The 21,741-nt window shown below is 36.5% G+C and overlaps 2 protein-coding genes across 3 annotated transcripts in view; one reads left to right on the top strand and one right to left on the bottom strand.

The window, feature by feature from the left end:
• Positions 1–672, bottom strand: part of LOC123869152 — a 62,415-nt gene extending 61,743 nt beyond the window's left edge. Inside the window, exon 1 of the mRNA XM_045911912.1 lies at positions 423–672. The gene's annotated coding sequence lies outside the window, so the exon portion shown is untranslated. The remainder of the gene's footprint in view (positions 1–422) is intronic.
• Positions 1–21,741, top strand: part of LOC123869153 (autophagy-related protein 16) — a 231,213-nt gene that overhangs the window by 77,277 nt on the left and 132,195 nt on the right. The gene's annotated exons all lie outside the window — the stretch shown is intronic.

Genomic DNA, 21,741 nt, shown 5'->3' with positions numbered 1-21,741 from the left:
CACTAGCATAAAGAATACAATATAACTCCATGCCCATAGTAGGAATTTGTGATAAAATTGTATTGTGATTTGTGACCTAGTTGCTAGCATCTCCAAATATAAATTGTTTTCCAATAGTGTTAAAATTTTCCGTTGTGCGTAGAGTCATTGATCTTGTAAAGGATTTTTTTTCTTTTAAGGGTATCTATCCTCATTAATATGTAAAACTATAGAATAAAGCTCTTAATTATCTCGAACCGTAGTAGGAAGTGTGGTAAATACTTACTCAGCTGCCGCAACTATAAAACATATTATATAGACCAGTTGTCGCACAGGACATGCTGGTCAATCCAGGCCGTTTTGTAATGTTATTTATTTAATAACTGTAATTTTAAATTCGTTTCTGCTCAATTTCTATAAACTTCTTATATTTTATGACTTACCTATAAGTTAGTTTAGAAGGCCTAGCGGAGATTTTTGGGAGTCAGCTTCACGTGATAGTTCAAACAAATTTCAACACCCAGTTCATGAACTTTTCACTGTTCGTATATCACAGGCGACACAGTCCTCGTAAAACGCGTGCTGTCGATCGCGAGCCTAGTGTCGCGGCCACTCTCAACGAGACACTGAACTTGCCGCTCTGCGCCCCAACGGTTATAACATAACACGTCTGACGTAACCTTAACCTTGCAAGAAGAAGAGGAATGAGCCGCCGAAGGACGGAGAGAGAGAGCGATAACCTGAGAGAAAGGGAGAGATGGCCGGACGTCGCGGCGATCGGCGCAAGCGACCGAGCGGCGCGCGGCGGACGTCGCTGGCTGTGTGCGATTCCACTGATACAGATCTGCCCTTGCGACTTCTCGTATTATTGCTCTAAATGGCATTCACACTTACCATTTATTTGTTTCATGATAAATCGGCGAGAACTTATGAAGTTGTCATTTTATTGATCCAGCAGCGAGCTTTTGCTTGGGTCTTTATCCGTCTTATTTGTTCCATATGCCATGTAAATAATTCAAGTCTTCCGATAAATCTGCATATTTTTGTGGGAAATAATGGGATATGTGCAGTGTGCACCAACCTGCACCTGCGTGCAGCGTAATGGACATTAGGTACATTCTTTCTTCTGTCTGGCCTTTGTCTAGTAGGTATTATAAAATAGGTATAAATAGGCCGATGAGGTGAGCTAATGCAAATTTGCTTTTATCGAACGATACTTAAACTTTGCCTACCACAATAATACATAAATTGAAATAGAAATGCACCTTACTCCCAACTGGGTCACATGACGGTGAACTTTTCCCTAAAAGCATATATAACTGTAAACAATCGATTTCAAAGATGACTCCCGCTTTCTACAGGTCACCAGACATGGTTTATAAACCGCTATTTTAGTTGAGTGTTCCCTTTTAAACTTCAATAGGTGTACCGTGTATTACTTAAAGGAAGCCAAACGGCAGGCAAAGTCAAAGGACATTTTGAGAAAAGGTAATTATGCGCGGAGACGACACTGAATTGTTGAACATAGCATTTTGTTTTCCTTAATTTCTTTCGTCTGAAAGAAAAAAAGGCGTAGAAGCTAGTGCCGGCTACAAAAAACCTCGGGAGGACAAAAAATCGTGTAACATTTGCGATGTGCATTGTCCTGTAAGTTGAGTTTAGTCAAAGACTGGGCCAAGCTTACTGATGGAGTGGAGCGTAGATGAGTCTTTCTGACAACTATGTAAAAGCTTGCACTTTGACAATAATAGAACATGAAGTTTGTATATATATTATATAACTAGCTGATGCCCGCAGCTTCGCCCGCGTGGATTGGTCAGATCCCCTGCAGCATCAGGATTGAGGAGTTGGACTCCAAATTTTTTATGAAACAATGTCGCGAAGTTCCTCTATCGATTAAAAAGAAATGACGCAAATCGGTTCAGAAATCTCGGAGATTTCGGTGTACATAGGTAGAAAAACACAACTCCCTTTTTGAAAGTCGGTTAAAAAAGTAGCCTATGTTACTCCCTGGTCAATTCTCTACTTGTCTGTGAAAACCCCGTCAAAATCGGTCCAGCCGTTCCGAAGATTAGCCTTTTCAAACAGACAGACAGACAGACAGACAGACAGACAAAAATTTTAAAAACGTGTGATTCAGTGTTGGTATCGTTCAAATAACCATATGAGCTTAATATGAGGTAGTTATTTCGAAATTACAGACAGACACTCCAATTTTATTTATTAGTATAGACTATAGATCATAAGAAATATCACAATAACTTATTTAAGTACACGATTTTTAAAGGAGTAAGTATCCTAATTATTCCTACTATTTAAATGGATAGGACATCCTCATTTTTGGAGCTTTATATAATTTTTAATTAGACAAGATTAGCTTTTGAAGTAGAGTAGACTTGAGTAACCTGTGCCTGTGTTTCAGCGTCAGTGCCGACTCCCCTAGCAGTATTGTTGTACTAAAAATCTGGGCAAAAAATTACAGTACTTTATTGTATTTACAACAAAAAGAATAATAAATAATAGAAACAAAATATACTGTATGAAAACAGTCTAAGTCTATCTCCGGGATGCAAGCTATCTTTGTGTCTAATTGCGTCCAAAGCGGTTGGGCCGTGAAAAGGTAACAGACAGACGGACAGACACACTTTCGCATTTATAATGTTAGTCATGGATTTCCTCCTCATCCGTATCCAAAAGCACAAAAAATGTTAATTGATTTCGTGAGGCTTGATCTAGTTTAGACGAGGTACCATCTACATTCTACACTATTACTAAAACTTTCAATTTTTTCCCATATTCACAACAAATTTTTTCACAGTTTCCTATGCTTATCTTCAAAAAAAGGTTACAGAATTTTCTACGTAAATTATCTACCGTCTCATTTTTAACCCCCGACCCAAAAAGAGGGGTGTTATAAGTTTTTCGTGTGTATCTGTGTATCTGTCTGTGGCATCGTAACTCCTAAACTGATGAACCGATTTTAATTTAGTTTTTTTGTTTGAAAGGTGGCTTGACCGAGAGTGTTCTTAGATATAATCCAAGAAAATCAGTTAAGCCGTTTGAAAGTTATCAGCTCTTTTCTAGTTACTGTAACCTTCACTTGGCGGGGGTGTAATAATTTTTTTAATTTACACGTGTAAACAATATAGAAAAAACAAAAATTCTAAAAGAAAATCATCAAAATCGGAGTTTTTCTGAGGACTTTCGACGAAAAGGCTTCATTGACTCCGCTATCAGTAGAATAATCTGGCCAAAAGTTGATGCATACTGAGAAATAATTTTGATACGGCCCTAGGTATGTTGATTGTACATTACCTTCGTTTGTCCACGTTTTTTTCAACGACACGTTTGGAAGTGTGTCTTAGGCTGTTCAGCATCTCCTTGAGATCTTGTGGTGTTCACGTCATCAGCGAATCGTAGGTATGGATGTACTCGCACGTTATATTAAGAACTCGGCCAATCTTACGTTTTGAAGAGGTCTTTGATTACATATTTAATAAAATCAAACATTATTAACTAACGTAAAAATACCTGATTCATATTCTTAACGTCTCACAACCTTTATTGTCGATTGATTACATCGTTAAACGAAGTTCTCAAGATCATTCACGATTATACATAATTAGTAGCTATTTCCCATCGTACTTTCCGCTTTGCTAATTAGGCTTAAATATAGCTATAGAACATTCTTGGCCATAATCACATTTAAGGTAGTACCTATCTATTATTTACGTTTGCTAGTGCCTGTAACGGACATGCCACTGATGGATTAGTATGACATTGTATGGAGTAATTTATCGCCTTAATCTAAGGTAATTATTTTATGTCACTATGCCGAGCCCGTTCCGTGCACGTTGTTAATTAAATTTACACCCTACGCCTAACTAAGCTGTTTACTTGTCAAATAGCTTCCTTAAAAAACTAACAACCACAAACGAATCCCACTTCCAAGTGATCGCATTACAATAAGGCTAATAAGGTTATTTACCTTTCTGAAATAATAATAGGCACAATCACTTTGGAATTAATCTATCTTGTCAAACATGGGTTTACACCTATTAACACAAACCAAGAATTTTCGCATACCTGTCTAACAACCGTTACTGAATAAGTATTAGCCATTAAAGACATGAATATTCATCTGATTGCGATAAAATTTTGTACATTTATTGTTAGGATTTGCGTTCTAACATAACAAGTATTATCCACGTACAGCTGGCCTGCGAGTCGTTCATACAAAGGTGGCATTTAAAAATGTATATTTTTTTGTCCCTCATGCGTTCCTAAAACATCCACCCGATTGCGATGAAACTTAGTACTGTTGTTATTGGTACTTGCGAGAACGTTTCTGACATGTAGGTACCATCATCAAAAAAGTATCGCAAGTCATGCCAGACTCATGCTACTAAACAATAAATGTAATATAATATTATATAACGAATTACGAACAAGACTATCCAATTCCTTAATGTAAATCAATTTCGATCAATTTGTAGCAAAATCTGTTAATTACCAAAACCGTTATGTAGTAAAAGTATAATGTGTGAACACGATTAACAAAACCCGTTGAATATTTATATCTTCATGAAATGAGATTTTTGCTCTATTTTTTATCTTAATAGTATATCTTCAAAACTTTAATACAGTTAAACATAAGATGCTTTTAACTTTAATGGTTTAAATAGTCAGAATCCTAAATATTTCGCCAAATCAGTATCTCTGTTCCAAAAATGGGCATTAATGGGCATGGGAATTGACTCGTTACTTTCTTTCTCGCGACTTTTAGGCGGTGATGCTATCAGCCGTCTATTAGCAAACACATTAAATCACATGAATATTTTTGCATTAAATTTTGGCACAGTTCTCGACAGTTAGGGAAGTTCTAACAAAACGTCGAGACTTCGAAGTCACTGGCAGGCGTCAAATGTTAAGTGTTAATGCATTTGACGCAAGTAGGCCTAAAGTAGCCGTATTTTTCTTTGATTTTACGTTACCATAAGCTAATATTAAACATATCGTCGATTCAGGATCAAACCGAGGGTTCCCTCACTTTAGTTCACTCTGATTGTGAGCAACATGCATAAAATCATGCTAAACTTCATTCCCTCACAAGCAAACAAATAATTAAACAAGAGAAGCAATATTTTTTAAGTGGAAACTTTTTTAGGCGCTTTGGGCAATTTTGGGATAGGTAAAAACTTCAATGTTATATTAATAGTGTTTAGAAAATCGATAGATGTAAAAAGTTTTAACATTTGATACTATAATAAATTTGAAAATAAAAAAAAAAAACTGTTATTTCAAAGTTTTAAGTTTTCACAAAACTAGCATTAGGTATACCTCGTTTCAATCTGATGAATACTCGTGGTTAATTCATCCAAGGTGGCATAGGAACGCAAAAGAGACCAACAAAAAATATACATATTATGGATACATTCATATAATATACATATAACTACGGATACCATTAGCGTAAAAAATAATATAATGTAAGGCCTAACACTCTTGTTACTATAAATTAAATATTCATTACCATAGATCAACGCCTTGTCTCATTTACATTCGTTAAATTAATTATAGGACTTCGTTATTTTTTGCTTATGTATATATATATTATCCATTCATTATTATTTATCTGTCCACGAAATTTTATTTAGTTAGTCAGTTACTTGAATACACGAACTTGGATAATGCGTGAATACATGAAAATATGATGTTTTTTTTTACAAATACTCAAAATAACTCTTGAAACATTACTGCAAGTGTACCTAACATTTAAAGTAGAGCGAATACTATGTGTAGTGAAGGCTGTATTAATAACAGGCTGATAATATTATGGGTTAGACGTTCATTATTTATTTCAATACAAAATAATCTGTTAGACTTCTACCGCATATACTTGTATCAAACCCTTCCGATTGTATTACTTTAAGCTATTGTTTTAGATATTGAAACTGCACTACAGAATTTAGAAGCGGTAACTTTCTGGGAGATAATATTATAATAATTCTGGACGATGTCCGCGACTTCGTCCGCGATATAATATGTTTTTCAAAAATCCCGCAGGAATTCTTTGATTATCCGCGATAAAAAGATATCCGTCCGTCCTATATCCGTCTTCAGAATGTAAGCTACCTCTGTACAAAATAGAAGATGTCCACGATTTCGTTCAAGTGGATTTAGTTTTTTAATACCGTGGGAAAACTTTAATTTTCCGGGACAAAATTAGATAGGTAATAATATGTCCGTCCCCAGGATGTAAGCTAACCTTGTACCTTATTTTCTCAAAATCGGTTAAACAGCTGTTTAAAGTTGAGATTTAACTGGAATATTAAAATTAATTTTGTATCAAATCAAATCAAAATCATGTATTCAAAATAGGTACTCTAGATATTGTACACCTTTTGTTTGTCCGTTATTAAGATGTGAAAGATGATATTATAGTGGTGATTAATTACAAAAACTTAAAACTAAAGCTACGAAGGTTCCAAACGCGCCCAAGTCTGAGAAGTGTTTTTTTAACTACAATTACTTATGCCACATTTCTTCTTCGTGCCTTTACCTACTTACGAGTACATACGTTTACGAAAAAAAATTTTTTTTTTTAATTTTACAGCGAGCCAAGTGTAATATACTTTTACTAAACTTTAATAAAGTCCTGGATGCTCTTACGAGTATGACAACTCAAATAGAATGGGAAGCCTGTTTGGGGATAAAGCCTCTCATGACCCCTAATTAAAATATCGAATACTAACTGATTCGGTCGGTTTCGCTTGGGTGAAATTTGATATACCCACATATAAGTACATGCCTTTTTTTAATTATTTATCACGCCGCGAAAAAACCACTAAGGTTTACATGATGTTTGTCATTCAGTCTACTTATCAATAGGGTATGGTAATGTTACGAGATTAAGTTATATTTAATCCATACAAGTGTAAATTAAAATATTTAACACACCCGACAAGTGAAGGTTACAGTAACTAGAAAAGAGCTGATAACTTTCAAACGGCTGAACAAATTTTCTTGGATAGCTAAGAACACTCTCGATCAAGCCACCTTTCAAACAAAAAAAAAACTAAATTAAAATCGGTTAATTAGTTTAGGAGCTACGATGTCACAGACAGATACACAGGTACACAGATACACACGTCAAACTTATAACACCCCTCTTTTTCGGGGATTAAAAATAGGGATCGTTACAATTTGTTAATAAAATAGATGACATAAAATATCAGTCTATATTTTATGTCATCTATTTTATTAACAATTATTTTTTACTTTGAAATAAAGTAGCTTTCTAATGGTGAAAGAATTATTTAAATCGATTCAGTAATTTCTGAGTTTACTGATAACAAATAAAGAAACAAATCTTTACTGCTTCCAATCTTGGTACTATGCATGACTTATAATTTTATTTGCGGAACATAATATCATGGATTAAAGATGCTTGAAATAAACTTTACTCTAATTCTCACGTAGCTAAATGCAAATTATTATATTTATATTGCACACCCACACGCACCTCAGGCTCCGCATCACATAAAACATGCAGTTTTCCTTCGTAACTAACTACTGTTACTATTTCCTTTATGATGTGTACATTCACACGCTTTGAGCTTCATTTAAATCAACGCATAGTCATAAATTTTTTACACATTGAACCAGGAAATAATACTGGAATAGAATAAAATAAAAACAGGCGAGGACTCGATGCCTTGTCAGTGTGTGAGCATTAATTTATTCTTGACTTCAAATATACATCTACAATTTTACATATGTGAAAGAATCAAGTTTTTAAATTAATAGTGTGATTATAGTGGTTATCGTCGGCGATTTTTTACCATCTGGCATCTCAAATCTCTATGTTGCATGAAATCTTGAACTCATCAATCTCTCTCGACCCCACTTCATAATGACTTGTTTGTTGTTTCTTAACCATTAATTGATATAAAGCTACCAATTAGACTTATTAATTGTCTCAAAGTACTCATTAAATTGTTATTATTTCCTTTACACTTTTTTCAAGTGCTTCTTCTGCGAAACACCTTTTTATGAAATCAGTTTAAACCATTACTGGATGGTATAGAAATAACAACTCTTTGGACGCTAATTACAACTTATCATTTAACTAATAAAACGGTAACTTGAAGCTTGTTTAAAATTAGCATTAAAAATAAATTCATCAGTTACCTTATTTCTTGCGTGTTTTAAAATTTTTACTCCATCAACCACTATTAAGTATGCTATTATAGGATGAAAACTGTAATGGGCCTTCATTTAACATGCATATTTTGACAGCGCATACTTACGGGTAATTGTAATAGAATGATTAAGTCGTGTTTTATTTCAAGAAAAAGAAAAACTGCAAATTGATTTTTTATTACTATTTCTTTCAAGTAGCGCTTTGAGGTTTGACATTGAGTCCTTGTTAACGCTATTACGATTAGGGCACTTGGGCACTAGATTGTGTCCGATTCCATTCCGCTCCGAATCCGTCAAAAGGCGGTACCTACTTACTGAATATCTGTTTTTTCCCAGATTTGGATTAGAAACTGTGTTCACCGTTTCTCTATCTCCAACTCTACGTCTAGATATCTTCATCTCTACAAAGCGCAAATATCTCTAGAAAAGTTAAACAATAAAAAACTGCGGTAAAATTAGCAATTTATAGATAACCAGACTAGATAAGGCCCGCGACTTCGTTCGTGTGGATTTTTTTTAAACCCCGTAGGAACGAACTCTCAGATGTTCCGGGATAAAAGTAATCTACATAACTCTCCATGTCTGTCTGTTACTCCCTCGCTGCGTGATTAAAGGACAAGCCAACAAACACTTTCCTACGAATTTATAATAATTTGTGTATTAATTTTCATTATGAATCAGGTATATCGTAGATACTAACATTCAGCGATCACTATCTCTCAGTCTACGCAAAGAGTGCTTACGCGTTTATTACACCTAATTGCATTGTAATTATCGGCTATTGAAGGCGGCATGCAGTAGCAGTGCGTGCGATAGAAGCTAGGGCCTTTATTGTGTCACGTACTTATACCAGACATGAGATAGTAACTTTAAATAAGGGATAGAAAATCTATAGGTAAATAATTTTATAAGCTACGAGTCACGCGCTCTCAGTAGAAAATGAATTAAAATAGTGGTGTCAAAACGTATATTAGCGAACGCGCAATTTCCTATAAACAAACTATACTTGTAATATTTAATTTATTATGTTAGACAATGTAGCAAACTATATGACCATAATTTTATTAGTTTGTCACTTTTACCGCCTCTCATGAAAGAAAATTCTCGTAGTTCGTCCTGTTCATCTGGAAGCGAACAAAATCATTACTGTTAACAATTAAATTCTCAATTTATGTCTAACTTTATATTTTACGACGTAAACTCTATTCGCTGTTTATTGCTTTAATCGTCATATGCATGTAATATAGAAGGTCGTATTTAGAAACTGCGTATGCTGAAGACAATTTCAAGATAGTGGTTTATACAACGTATAGTAACTAATAAGTTCTATCAAAATTCTTGTGGAAAGTAAAGCAATATATGTGATAATACTGAAACGAGAAACAGTGTTCGAAAATCGACTAAAGGCGCGCAAATCATTTTTATATCTTATTAGCTTGCCATGACCATACCCATTCGCAACTCTACCACAAAAATAACAATAGGTATATGGTTAAAAGTAAAAAACTTTTTTTTAATAAGATCTTATGAAAAAAAGTGAAAGTTAGTTATGAAAATAATATAAGTCAAAACGTGACTATCCTATCATATGCTAATGTGGCATTCCAGTGCTCACCTTCCATCTTCATCATCAGGGTCTTGTCGATGTATTTTTTTTAAATACTCACGAAAACATAACAAATGAGGAGTCCAAATTCGACTGTCCTGTTCTATTTCATCAAAAGTTCCAATGTACACTTCCCACCTTGAATATCAGAGACGATCAGTGGAACCATAATCATCTATTGTCATCCAAACCACACGTTTTTGCCAAATAACTCAAACTCAATCAAAGAATTAGAAGTAGCTTGGAATTAAGAAAAGTCTGGCTTTCATCTGTCATGTGTCAACTATCATGTCAAAACTCAAAAGACGATTTCGTCCTTATTTAAGGGTAAACCGTACTTTTGACATGACAGCTGTGTCATTGAGCAAAAATGGGGAATGTGTTCTCAAATATTATGCACTAGAGGATGCCCGCGACTTCGTCCGCGCGGATTTAGGTTTTTAAAGATCCCGTGGGAACTGTTTGATTTTCCGGGATAAAAAGTTGCCTATGTCAATTACAGGGACGCAAGCTACCTCGGTACCAAACATACAAATCGGTTAAGCGGATGTGTTTTTGGGAATCCTGTGGGAACTCTTTGATTTTACGGGATAAAAAATAGCCTATATCCGTCCCCGGGATATAAGCTAACCCTATACCAAATTTTGTCAGAATCGGTTAAAGAGTTAGGCCGTCAAAAGGTAGCAGACAGACAGATAGACACACTTTCGCATTTATAATATTAGTATGGATTATAACAATTTTCACGGAATGTCTAACAAAGAAACGTAATCTACTAGTAATCTAAATAAAACCTAATCTACTAGTTATTATAGAGTTAGGTAGGTACCCTACATTATTATGCGTCCTCTGTCCCCGGTGGTTATCCATTTTTACGTCCACTCCGTAAACATCGGGTCAATCGTAAAATCCTATGGAATACTCAATGCTCTTATAACAAAATAGAAAGTTTATATTTACTAAACCTTAGGAGGGTGTGCGCACTTTGCTTTTACGTATAGAGAAATTGCATCCTTCGTTTTTTACAAAGCGTAGTAAAAAGTGGCATATAACTACGCAATCAGCTTTCCCATTATCTACGGTCTCAGGTGTTTGACCAAAATAGTCGTTATAGACATGTCTATTTTAATACATCTTAAATAGTAACCGCGCTAGTCATTAGGTAAATTGCTTGTTACTGGCTGTCATGTAAATGCACTGCTGCCGACTCGGCTGCCAGCTTGGATCAAAGAGAGTATACTCGCTTACTTGACTGACCATGCTTGTGAAACTACATATTATTATGGTTAACCAAGTGGTTAACACAAGTTCGTCATATTATTATAACAATACAAACTGACGTAAGGTAAGCATGGAAGCTCATATTGCTATTGTGTCATCATTTATTAGTAACAACTTGGTAAAAAAAATTGGGTTTAAACTTCTCGGTGAATTCATGGCAGGTTTCATTATCATTTAGAACATTTCCAAGGAAGGTTTATATAATATTATATATCATTTTCGAAGGTCTTTCATTGTAAAGAAACTTTACTACGCTCTCATAATTTAAGTACGCCATCATCGTGTAATGAATCTCACTCATCTTTATTTATAATGACTATCGTACTATTATGTCATAAAAAGTTACCTCAAAGATTTTTTATAGATTGAAACTGCCTCTCATCGTACTATCGTTAAGGATAAATTGACTTGATCGCTCTTGTTTTATATTTGTAAATTTTACTGGCAGTAAAGCGATAGTTTGTACATAATATTTAAACTTAGTTAACAACGTCTTAACCTAAAATATTATTAATTTTTAAAAAAATTTGAAGTTGTTTTTTTGTCGACATTGGTAACAGATTTTTTTGGCTACTTCCGATTGCCCGAGTTGATTTTACAACCATGTGTGGTTTGGATAACAACAGATTATTATGGTCTCTGATGATAAAGGTGTGAGGTGGAACTCACGTGGAAAGGTGTGAGGTGGTGGTATTGGAACTCTGATGGTATACGACATGACTGTAGAATTTAGATTTGCTTTGATCACTCGCTTCGCTCGTTTGGATTTTTTTTTGTGTTCCCCAGTAGGAAGGTACTTTTCAAAAACATGATGATAAGAGCCTGGAAAACTAAAAAGGAATAAATAAAATATCTTGGCAACTTCCATCCTACTGTTAGGTTTTCGGGATAAAAAGTTGCCTATTTCACTTTCCAGGCCTTTAACTATATCCATGCAAACAAGCAAGTTGATCCATTGATCCATTGCGGCGTATTATTGTGTACTCGTACCTAAAATCTCCCAATAGGAAACAGACTATATGTATCAAAATTATTATTATTAACTACTAGTAAATATAGTAGGTGTAAATGGAAAGTAAAATAATAACTTTCATTTTTCATACTAACATAATATATGGCATTGTAGAGTTAGTTTTCTTTTATGGTAAATATAATATTCACTAAAGAACGCGCAACGCCAAAAAAAAGAAAAGTAGGGTAACATTGCCGACACTATTTAACAACTACTTTGTCGCCCAGACATTCCTTTATATTTAAAAATGATGCCTTGTTTATATGCAAATATATTTTGTGCACACAATACTCGTTTCTGAGCCAATTTTCATGGTCTTTCTTTTGACAGCCTCATTAAATTCAGTCTGACAAGTTCGTCTCAAGTGTCTTCGTTGCTGTAGTCCACGTTATTATAAAATTACATTTTATAGCCGAAACAATTTAACATGTAGCTGGAAAATCCAACTTGTAATTGAAAAAGTCAACCCAAAAATCGGACTGCAAACTATGTACTTTTCTTTACATTTATGGCTAGCCAAATTGCCATTGCCCCTACTAATATTTTAAATGCGAAAGTGTCTGTCTGTTGATTTGTCTGCTACCTTTTTACGGCCTATTCTTTAACCTGATTTTGACGTTTGTTACATAAATCATCTCGGGGAAAGATACAGATTGGCTATTTTTTCCACGGAAAAACAAAGAGTTGCTACGGAATTCCTAAAAAAACCTTAATCTACGTGGATGAAGGCGCGCACGTCATCTGTTTATTACAGAGTTGTCTGGAATCCTGGAGCCGAGCATAGGATACCATTTATCCCGGAAATCAAAAAGTTCCCAGGGGATATTCAAAAAACTAAAATCCACTTGGACGAAGTCGCGGGCATCATCTTATAATTACATATTATATTATGTTAAAAATTATTATTATAATTATTTATCACTTAGGTATAAGGTTAAACAAATTTAGGTATTACAGAAATCTTTCTTAAAGTGTAAATTGTAAAAGAAACCTAACAAAATCCTGTTGAAAGTTAGCTTAGTCATCGTGGACAAGGGGGTACATATCAATTTTACTTTTTCCTCATCTGTCATGACGACATTCTCATCACGATCGGGGCCGCGCGTGTTAACTGGCTAAACGCATGAACAAGACTTTTCTCGCGGTCAGTTCTCTGATAAAATATATAACAACTAGTGATTCGCTCGGTGCGCGAGCTGCTAAAGCAGCTCGCGTGACGTGGTTATGTTAACTTTATTATATTTAACCAAATTTATTTATTAAGATACACAATTCACCGCAAAACCCACAAAACGACACCCATATCAATTTTTTCTTAAAAACTGCATGTCCGCCATCTTGGATTTCAAAATAAATGTCGTTATCAAAATCAGCACCGTGGAAAACTCTGAAAACGACATCCATATCATTTTTTGTAAAAAACGGGGTAGTTGAGGTTAATAAAGTAGGGTGCGTGGGTGCGCGGACCACTAAAGTGGTCCGCGAGCATGCAGAGTTTGTTCCACCGAGTAGACCTTCGGACCCTGATCATCTTTTGCCAAGAAACCACTCTTCCATCTTTTATAGCCTCCGAGATATACACTGACGAAATTTGTACGGCGGCCATCTTGTTTTTCCAAAATTTTCAACTTTTTCTATTAATCATTTACTACTTTCTTCAAAGATTGCGAGTTTCAACGAAATCGGTTGGAAAACAAAAGAGTTGCAAAAATCACGTCGGTCGCCATCTTGTTTTTCTGAAATTTCATAATTTTCCCCTACTCATATCGTGCATCCGAACATATCTCCCGTACATCAATGTATCGTTTTCCGTCTCTTTCTAGGAGAATGAGACATTCATAATCGCCATACAAAATGTATGGAAAAATAAATTCCGCCATTTTGAATTTTTTTTCTATTCATCGAGTAGCCCTTTAGATCCTGATTCTCTTTTGCCAAGAAACCACACTTCCATGTTTTATGCCCTCCGAGCTGGACACCGGCGAAATTTGTATGGCGGCCATCTTTTCTTCGCCATTTTGAATTTTTTTTCAGCTTTTTGGCAATTGGATGACGTCATGAATGACATTTGCTCGAGCACCCCCCACCTATCTTCAATACCTTAAGCGGGCCCTTCACCCGTTTCCGATATCCTCAATCATCAGCTCTCTCCATAATTTTGGCTTACTAAGTTTTTGTTCTCTATACGACACCATCAGTGAAAAAAAAATTTTTCATACAAAATTTTACAGGAGTTTCTTAGTTGAAATTCTCGAAAATCTCCCCAAAAGTGGCAACACCGGTTGCATATCTCCATACTGCCAGCCGAGATAAACAATCGATTCATACATATTGACTTTCCAAAATGTTGCCAACTGCCTCAAAAACGTGATCAAAAATTCGAAAAATTAAAAAAAATACAAAATGGCCGCCAACTCGTTTCACAGAAAGATTTTACACGGTTTCATAATTTTCCTATTAACTACAGGATATACCGCTCCCGATCACATTTCAATCTTTCCTCTCGCTCGCACCCACGCGAAAGGGGATACCGTGAAAAAGACCGTGTCGAAAATCACTTTTACTTTGATAAATTCCAGTGTTGCCAGTCTCCGGTGACAAAAATACCCAAATGTCATTTGTACGAGCAAAACACGTAATCGCTCATACTCGGATTTTGCTAAAAGTGCGTATTTCGATTTTTTACAATTTCCCGAAAATCTCGAAATTTCCCGAAAAATGGGGTAATTTTTTCCCACCGATCTATACCTCGAGTCTATACGTACAACCGCTTCATAGAAGCCGAATCGCTCCGATGTTGCCAACTTTGAGATATTTAACTTTTAAAATTGCGTTTTTTCGTACCTCGAACAAAACGGCCGCCATGACAGCCGCCATCTTGAAATTTTTAAAACCACTCCCGTTTTGTCAAAATACAGGATAATCGTGGGCGAAACACGAAAAAATAGTTATCCTCGACTACCCCGTCTTGGATCTGTGGCGCCGCGGTTCGGGGTCGAAAAATCAAAATTTTGAAAACGCTACGGCTCGGCCGCCATCTTGTTTTTCCAATTTTTTCTACTTTTTTTATCAATCATTTACTACTTTCTTCAAAGATTGCAAAATTCAACGAAATCGGTTGGAAAACAACGGAGCTGCAAAAATCACATCGACCGCCATCTTGTTTTTCCGAAAAGTCATAATTTTTCCCCAGAGGGTTCCCGAATCCAAACACATCTTCTCTACATCACTATATCATTTTCCTTCTCTTTCTAGGAGAACAATTATGTCAATGAGTCAGTCAGTCAGTGGTAATCGAGCTATATATAGTATAACTAGTATTTCGCTCGGTGCGCGAGCTGCTAAAGCAGCTCGCGTGACGTGGTTAGGTTAACTTTATTACATTAAACCAAATTTATTTATTAAGACACACAATTCACCCCGAAAACCCCATGATACGACACCCATACCATTTTTTTCTTAAAAAGTGCATGTCCACTATCTTGGATTTCAAAATAAATGTCGTTATCAAAATCAGCACCCTAGAGAACCCTGAAAACGACATCCAAATAGTTTTTTGTAAAAATGGGGTAGTTGAGGTTAATAAAGTAGGGTGCGTGGGTGCGCGGACCACTAAAGTGGTCCGCGAGCATGCAGAGTTTGTTTCACCGAGTAGACCTGATCATCTTTTGCCAAGAAACCACTCTTCCATCTTTTATACTTTCCGAGATAGACACCGACGAAGTTTGTATGGCGGCCATCTTGTTTTTCCAAATTTTTCCACTTTTTCTATTAATCGTTTACTACATTCTTCAAAGATTGCGAGTTTCAACGAAATCGGTTGGAAAACAAAAGACTTGCAAAAATCATATAGGCCGCCATCTTGTTTTTCTGAAATGTCATAATTTTCCCCTACTCGCCTTCCCCACCCGAACACATCTCCCCTACATTATTGTATCGTTTTCCGTCTCTTTCTAGGAGAATGAGACATTCAATATTCGCCATACATTTTCTATGGGAATAAAAATTCCGCCATTTTGAATTTTTTTTCTACTCAACGAATAGACCTTCGGATTCTCTTCATCTTGTGCCATGAAACCACACTTCCATCTTTTATACCCTCCGAGCTGGACCCCGGCGAAATTTGTATGGCGGCCATCTTTTCTTCGCCATTTTGAATTTTTTTTCAGCTTTTTGGCAATTGGATGACGTCATGAATGACATTTGCTCGAGCACCCCCCACCTATCTTCAATACCTTAAGCGGGCCCTCCACCCGTCTCCGAAACCCTCAATCATCAGCTCTCTCCATAATTTTGGCTTACTAAGTTTTTGTTCTCTATACGACACCATCAGTGAAAAAAAAATTTTTCATACAAAATTTTACAGGAGTTTCTTAGTTGAAATTCTCGAAAATCTCCCCAAAAGTGGCAACACCGGTTGCATATCTCCATACTGCCAGCCGAGATACACAATCGATTCATACATATTGACTTTCCAAAATGTTGCCAACTGCCTCAAAAACGTGATCAAAATTTCGAAAAATTCAAAAAATTACAAAATGGCCGCCAACTTGTTTTGCAGAAATAAATTACATCGTTGTACAACTTTCCCATTAACTACAGGATATACCGCTCCCGATGACGTTTCAATCTCTCATCTCGCTTTAACCCACGCGAAATGATCGTCCCTGAAAAAAGACAATGTCGAAAATCACTTTTGCTTCGATAAATTCCAGTGTTGCCAGTCCTCGGCGACGAAAATACCTAAATGTCATTTGCACGAGCAAAACACGTAATCGCTCATACTCGAATTTTGCTAACAGTGCGTATTTCTATTTTTTACAATTTCCCGAAAATCTTGAAATTTCCCCAAAAAATGGGGTAATTTTTTTCCTTCAATCTATACCTCGAGTCTATACGTACAATCGCTTCATAGAAGCCGAATCGCTCCGATGTTGCCAACTTTGAGATATTTAACTTTTAAAATTGCGTTTTTTCGTACCTCTAACATAATGGCCGCCACGACAGCCGCCATCTTGAATTTTTAAAAACCACTCCCATTTCGTCAAAATTCAGGATAATCGTAGACGAAACCAGAAAAAAATTATTAGTTTCAATTTCCCGTTTCGGATCTGTGGCGCCGCGGTTCGGGGTCGAAAAATCAAAATTTTGAAAACGCTACGGCTCGGCCGCCATCTTGTTTTTCCAATTTTTTCCACATTTTCTGTTAATCGTTTACTACTTTCTTTAAAGTTTGCAAAATTCAACAAAATCGGTTGGAAAACAACGGAGCTGCAAAAATCACGTCGGCCGCCATCTTGTTTTTCTGAAATGTCATAATTTTTCCCCAGAGGGTTCCCGAAACCGAACACAACTCCCCTACATCACTATATCATTTTCCTTCTCTTTCTAGGAGAACAATTATGTCAATGAGTCAGTGGTAATTGAGCTATATATAGTATAACTAGTGTTTTGCTCGGTGCGCGAGCTGCTAAAGCAGCTCGCGTGACGTGGTTAGGTTTTACTATATTGTATTAAACCGAATTTATTTATTAATTTACACAATTCACCACAAAAACCCACAAAACGACACCCATATCAATTTTTTTCTTAAAAAGTGCATGTCCGCCATCTTGGATTTCAAAATAAATATCGTTATCAAAATCAGCGCCCTGGAAAACTCCGAAAACGACATCCATATCATTTTTTTGTAAATTAGGATAATAATTTAGTAGGGTGCGTGGGTGCGCAGACCACTAAAGTGGTCCGCGAGCATGCAGAGTTTGTTTCACCGAGTAGACCTTCGGACCCTGATCATCTTTTGCCAAGAAACCACTCTTCCATCTTTTATAGCCTCCGAGATAGACATCAACGAAATTTATACGGCGGCCATCTTGTTTTTCCAAAATTTTCCACTTTTTCTATTAATCGTTTACTACATTCTTCAAAGATTGCGAGTTTCAACGAAATCGGTTGGAAAACAAAAGAGTTACAAAAATCATATAGGCCGCCATCTTGTTTTTTTGAAATGTCATAATTTTTCCCGATTTCCATCCCACACCCGAACATATCTCCCATACATCAATGTATCGTTTTCCGTCTCTTTCTAGGAGAATGAGACATTGAATATTCGCCATACATTTTCTATGGGAAAATAAATTCCGCCATTTTGAATTTTATTTCTATTCATCGAGTAGACCTTCGGACCCTGATCATCTCTTGCCAAGAAACCACACTTCCATCTTTTATACCCTCCGAGCTGGACACCGGCGAAATTTGTATGGCGGCCATCTTTTCTTCACCATTTTGAATTTTTTTTCAGCTTTTTGGCAATTGGATGACGTCACGAATGACATTTGCTCGAGCACCCCCCACCTATCTTCAATACCTTAAGCGGGCCCTCCACCCGTCTCCGAAACCCTCAATCATCAGCTCTCTCCATAATTTTGGCTTACTAAGTTTTTGTTCTCTATACGACACCATCAGTGAAAAAAAAATTTTTCATACAAAATTTTACAGGAGTTTCTTAGTTGAAATTCTCGAAAATCTCCCCAAAAGTGGCAACACCGGTTGCATATCTCCATACTGCCAGCCGAGATACACAATCGATTCATACATATTGACTTTCCAAAATGTTGCCAACTGCCTCAAAAACGTGATCAAAATTTCGAAAAATTCAAAAAATTACAAAATGGCCACCAACTCGTTTTGCAGAAATAAATTACATCGTTGTACAACTTTCCCATTAACTACAGGATATACCGCTCCCGATGACGTTTCAATCTTTCATCTCGCTCGCACCCACGCGAAATGATCGTCCCTGAAAAAAGACAATGTCGAAAATCACTTTTGCTTCGATAAATTCCAGTGTTGCCAGTCCTCGGCGACGAAAATACCTAAATGTCATTTGCACGAGCAAAACACGTAATCGCTCATACTCGAATTTTGCTAAAAGTGCGTATTTCGATTTTTTATAATTTCCCGAAAATCTTGAAATTTCCCCAAAAAATGGGGTAATTTTTTTCCTTCAATCTATACCTCGAAACTATACGTACAATCGCTTCATAGAAGCCGAATCGCTCCGATGTTGCCAACTTTGAGATATTTAACTTTTAAAATTGCGTTTTTTCGTACCTCTAACATAATGGCCGCCACAACAGCCGCCATCTTGAATTTTTAAAAACCACTCCCATTCCGTCAAAATTCAGGATAATCGTAGACAAAACCAGAAAAAAATTATTAGTTTCAATTTCCCGTTTTGGATCTGTGGCGCCGCGGTTCGGGGTCGAAAAATCGAAATTTTCAAAACGCTACGGCTCGGCCGCCATCTTGTTTTTCCAATTTTTTCCACATTTCCCATTAATCGTTTACTATTTTCTTCAAAGATTGCAAAATTCAACGAAATCGGTTGGAAAACAACGGAGCTGCAAAAATCACCTCAGCCGCCATCTTGTTTTTCCGAAATGTCATAATTTTTCCCCAGAGGGTTCCCGAAACCGAACACAACTTCCCAACATCATTATATCATTTTCCGTCTCCTTCTAGGAGAACAATTATGTCAATGAGTCAGTGAGTCAGTCAGTGGTAATCGAGCTATATATAGTATAATAACTAGTTTTTGCTCGGTGCGCGAGCTGCTAAAGCAGCTCACGTGACGTGGTAAGGTTAACTTTATTATATAAAACCAAATTGATTTATTAAGATACATAATTCACCCCGAAAAGCCCCATAAAATGACAGGCATTTCTTATTATTGTAGAAAATGTAAGTCCGCCATCTTGGATTTGAAAATAAATGTCATTATCAAAATCAGCACCCTGGAAAACCCTGAAAACGATATCCATATTATTTTTTTGTAAATTAGGATAATAATTTAGTAGGGTGCGTGGGTGCGCGGACCACTAAAGTGGTCCGCGAGCATGCAGAGTTTGTTTCACCGAGTAGACCTTCGGACCCTGATCATCTTTTGCCAAGAAACCACTCTTCCATCTTTTATAGCCTCCGAGATAGACACCGACGAAATTTGTACGGCGGCCATCTTGTTTTTCCAAAATTTTCCACTTTTTCTATTAATCGTTTACTACATTCTTCAAAGATTGCGAGTTTCAACGAAATCGGTTGGAAAACAAAAGAGTTGCAAAAATCACGTCGGCCGCCATCTTGTTTTTCTGAAATGTCATAATTTTTCCCTACTCATATCGTGCACCCGAACATATCTCCCGAACATCATCGTATCGTTTATTGTTTCTTTCTAGGAGAATAAAACATAAAATATTCGCCATACAAAATGTATGGAAAAATAAATTCCGCCATTTTGAATTTTTTTTCTATTCATCGAGTAGACCTTTGGATTCTGATCCTCTTTTGTCAAGAAACCACACTTCCATCTTTTATACCCTCCGAGCTGGACGCCGGCAAAATTTGTATGGCGGCCATCTTTTTTTCGCCATTTTGAATTTTTTTTCAGCTTTTTGGCAATTGGATGACGTCATGAATGACATTTGGTCGAGCACCCCCCACCTATCTTCAATACCTTGAGCGGACCCTTCACCCGTCTCCGACATCCTCGATCATCAGCTATTTCCAAATTTTTCCTCGATTTTTTTTTTGTTTTATATACGAAACCATCAGTGGAAAAAAAAAAATTCATACAAAATTTTACAGGAGGAGTTTTTGGGGAGAATCTCGAAAATCTCCCCAAATGTGGAAACACTGTTTACATATTTTGATACTGCTGGTTGAGTCACACAATCAATTGATATATGTCGACTTTCCAAAATGTTGCCAACTGCCTCAAAAACGTGGTCAAAATTTCGAAAAATAAAAAAAAATACAAAATGGCCGCCAACTCGTTTCACAGAAAGATTTTACACGGTTTCATAATTTTCCTATTAACTACAGGATATACCGCTCCCGATGACGTTTCAATCTTTCCTCTCGCTCGCACCCACGCGAAAGGGGATACCGTGAAAAAGACCATGCCAAAAATCACTTTTTCTTTGATAAATTCCAGTGTTGCCAGTCTTCGGTGACAAAAATACCCAAATGTCATTTGTACGAGCAAAACACATAATCGCTCATACTCGGATTTTGCTAAAAGTGCGTATTTCGATTTTTTACAATTTCCCGAAAATCTTGAAATTTCCCCAAAAAATGGGGTAATTTTCTCCCACCGATCTATACCTCGAGTCTATACGTACAACCGCTTCATAGAAGCCGAATCGCTCCGATGCTGCCAACTTTGAGATATTTAACTTTTAAAATTGCGTTTTTTCGTACCTCGAACAAAACAGCCGCCATGACAGCCGCCATTTTGAATTTTTTAAAACCACTCCCGTTCTGTCAAAATACAGGATAATCGTGGGCGAAACACGAAAAAATAGTTATCCTCGACTACCCCGTCTCGGATCTGTGGCGCCGCGGTTCGGGGTCGAAAAATCAAAAATTTTGAAACGCTACGACTCGGCCGCCATCTTGTTTTTCCAATTTTTTCGACATTTCCCATTAATCGTTTACTACATTCTTTAATAGTTGCGAATTTGAACGGAGTCCCTTAAAAAACAAAGGAGCTGCAAAAATCACGTCGGCCGCCATCTTGTTTTTCCGAAATGTCATAATTTTTCCCCAGAGGGTTCCCGAAACCGAACACAACTCCCCTACATCATTATATCATTTTCCG

This window comes from Maniola jurtina, chromosome 10 (genome assembly GCF_905333055.1).
Source record: "Maniola jurtina chromosome 10, ilManJurt1.1, whole genome shotgun sequence".
NCBI classification, from domain to species: domain Eukaryota; kingdom Metazoa; phylum Arthropoda; class Insecta; order Lepidoptera; family Nymphalidae; genus Maniola; species Maniola jurtina.
This window is presented reverse-complemented; position numbering and strand designations above follow the sequence as displayed.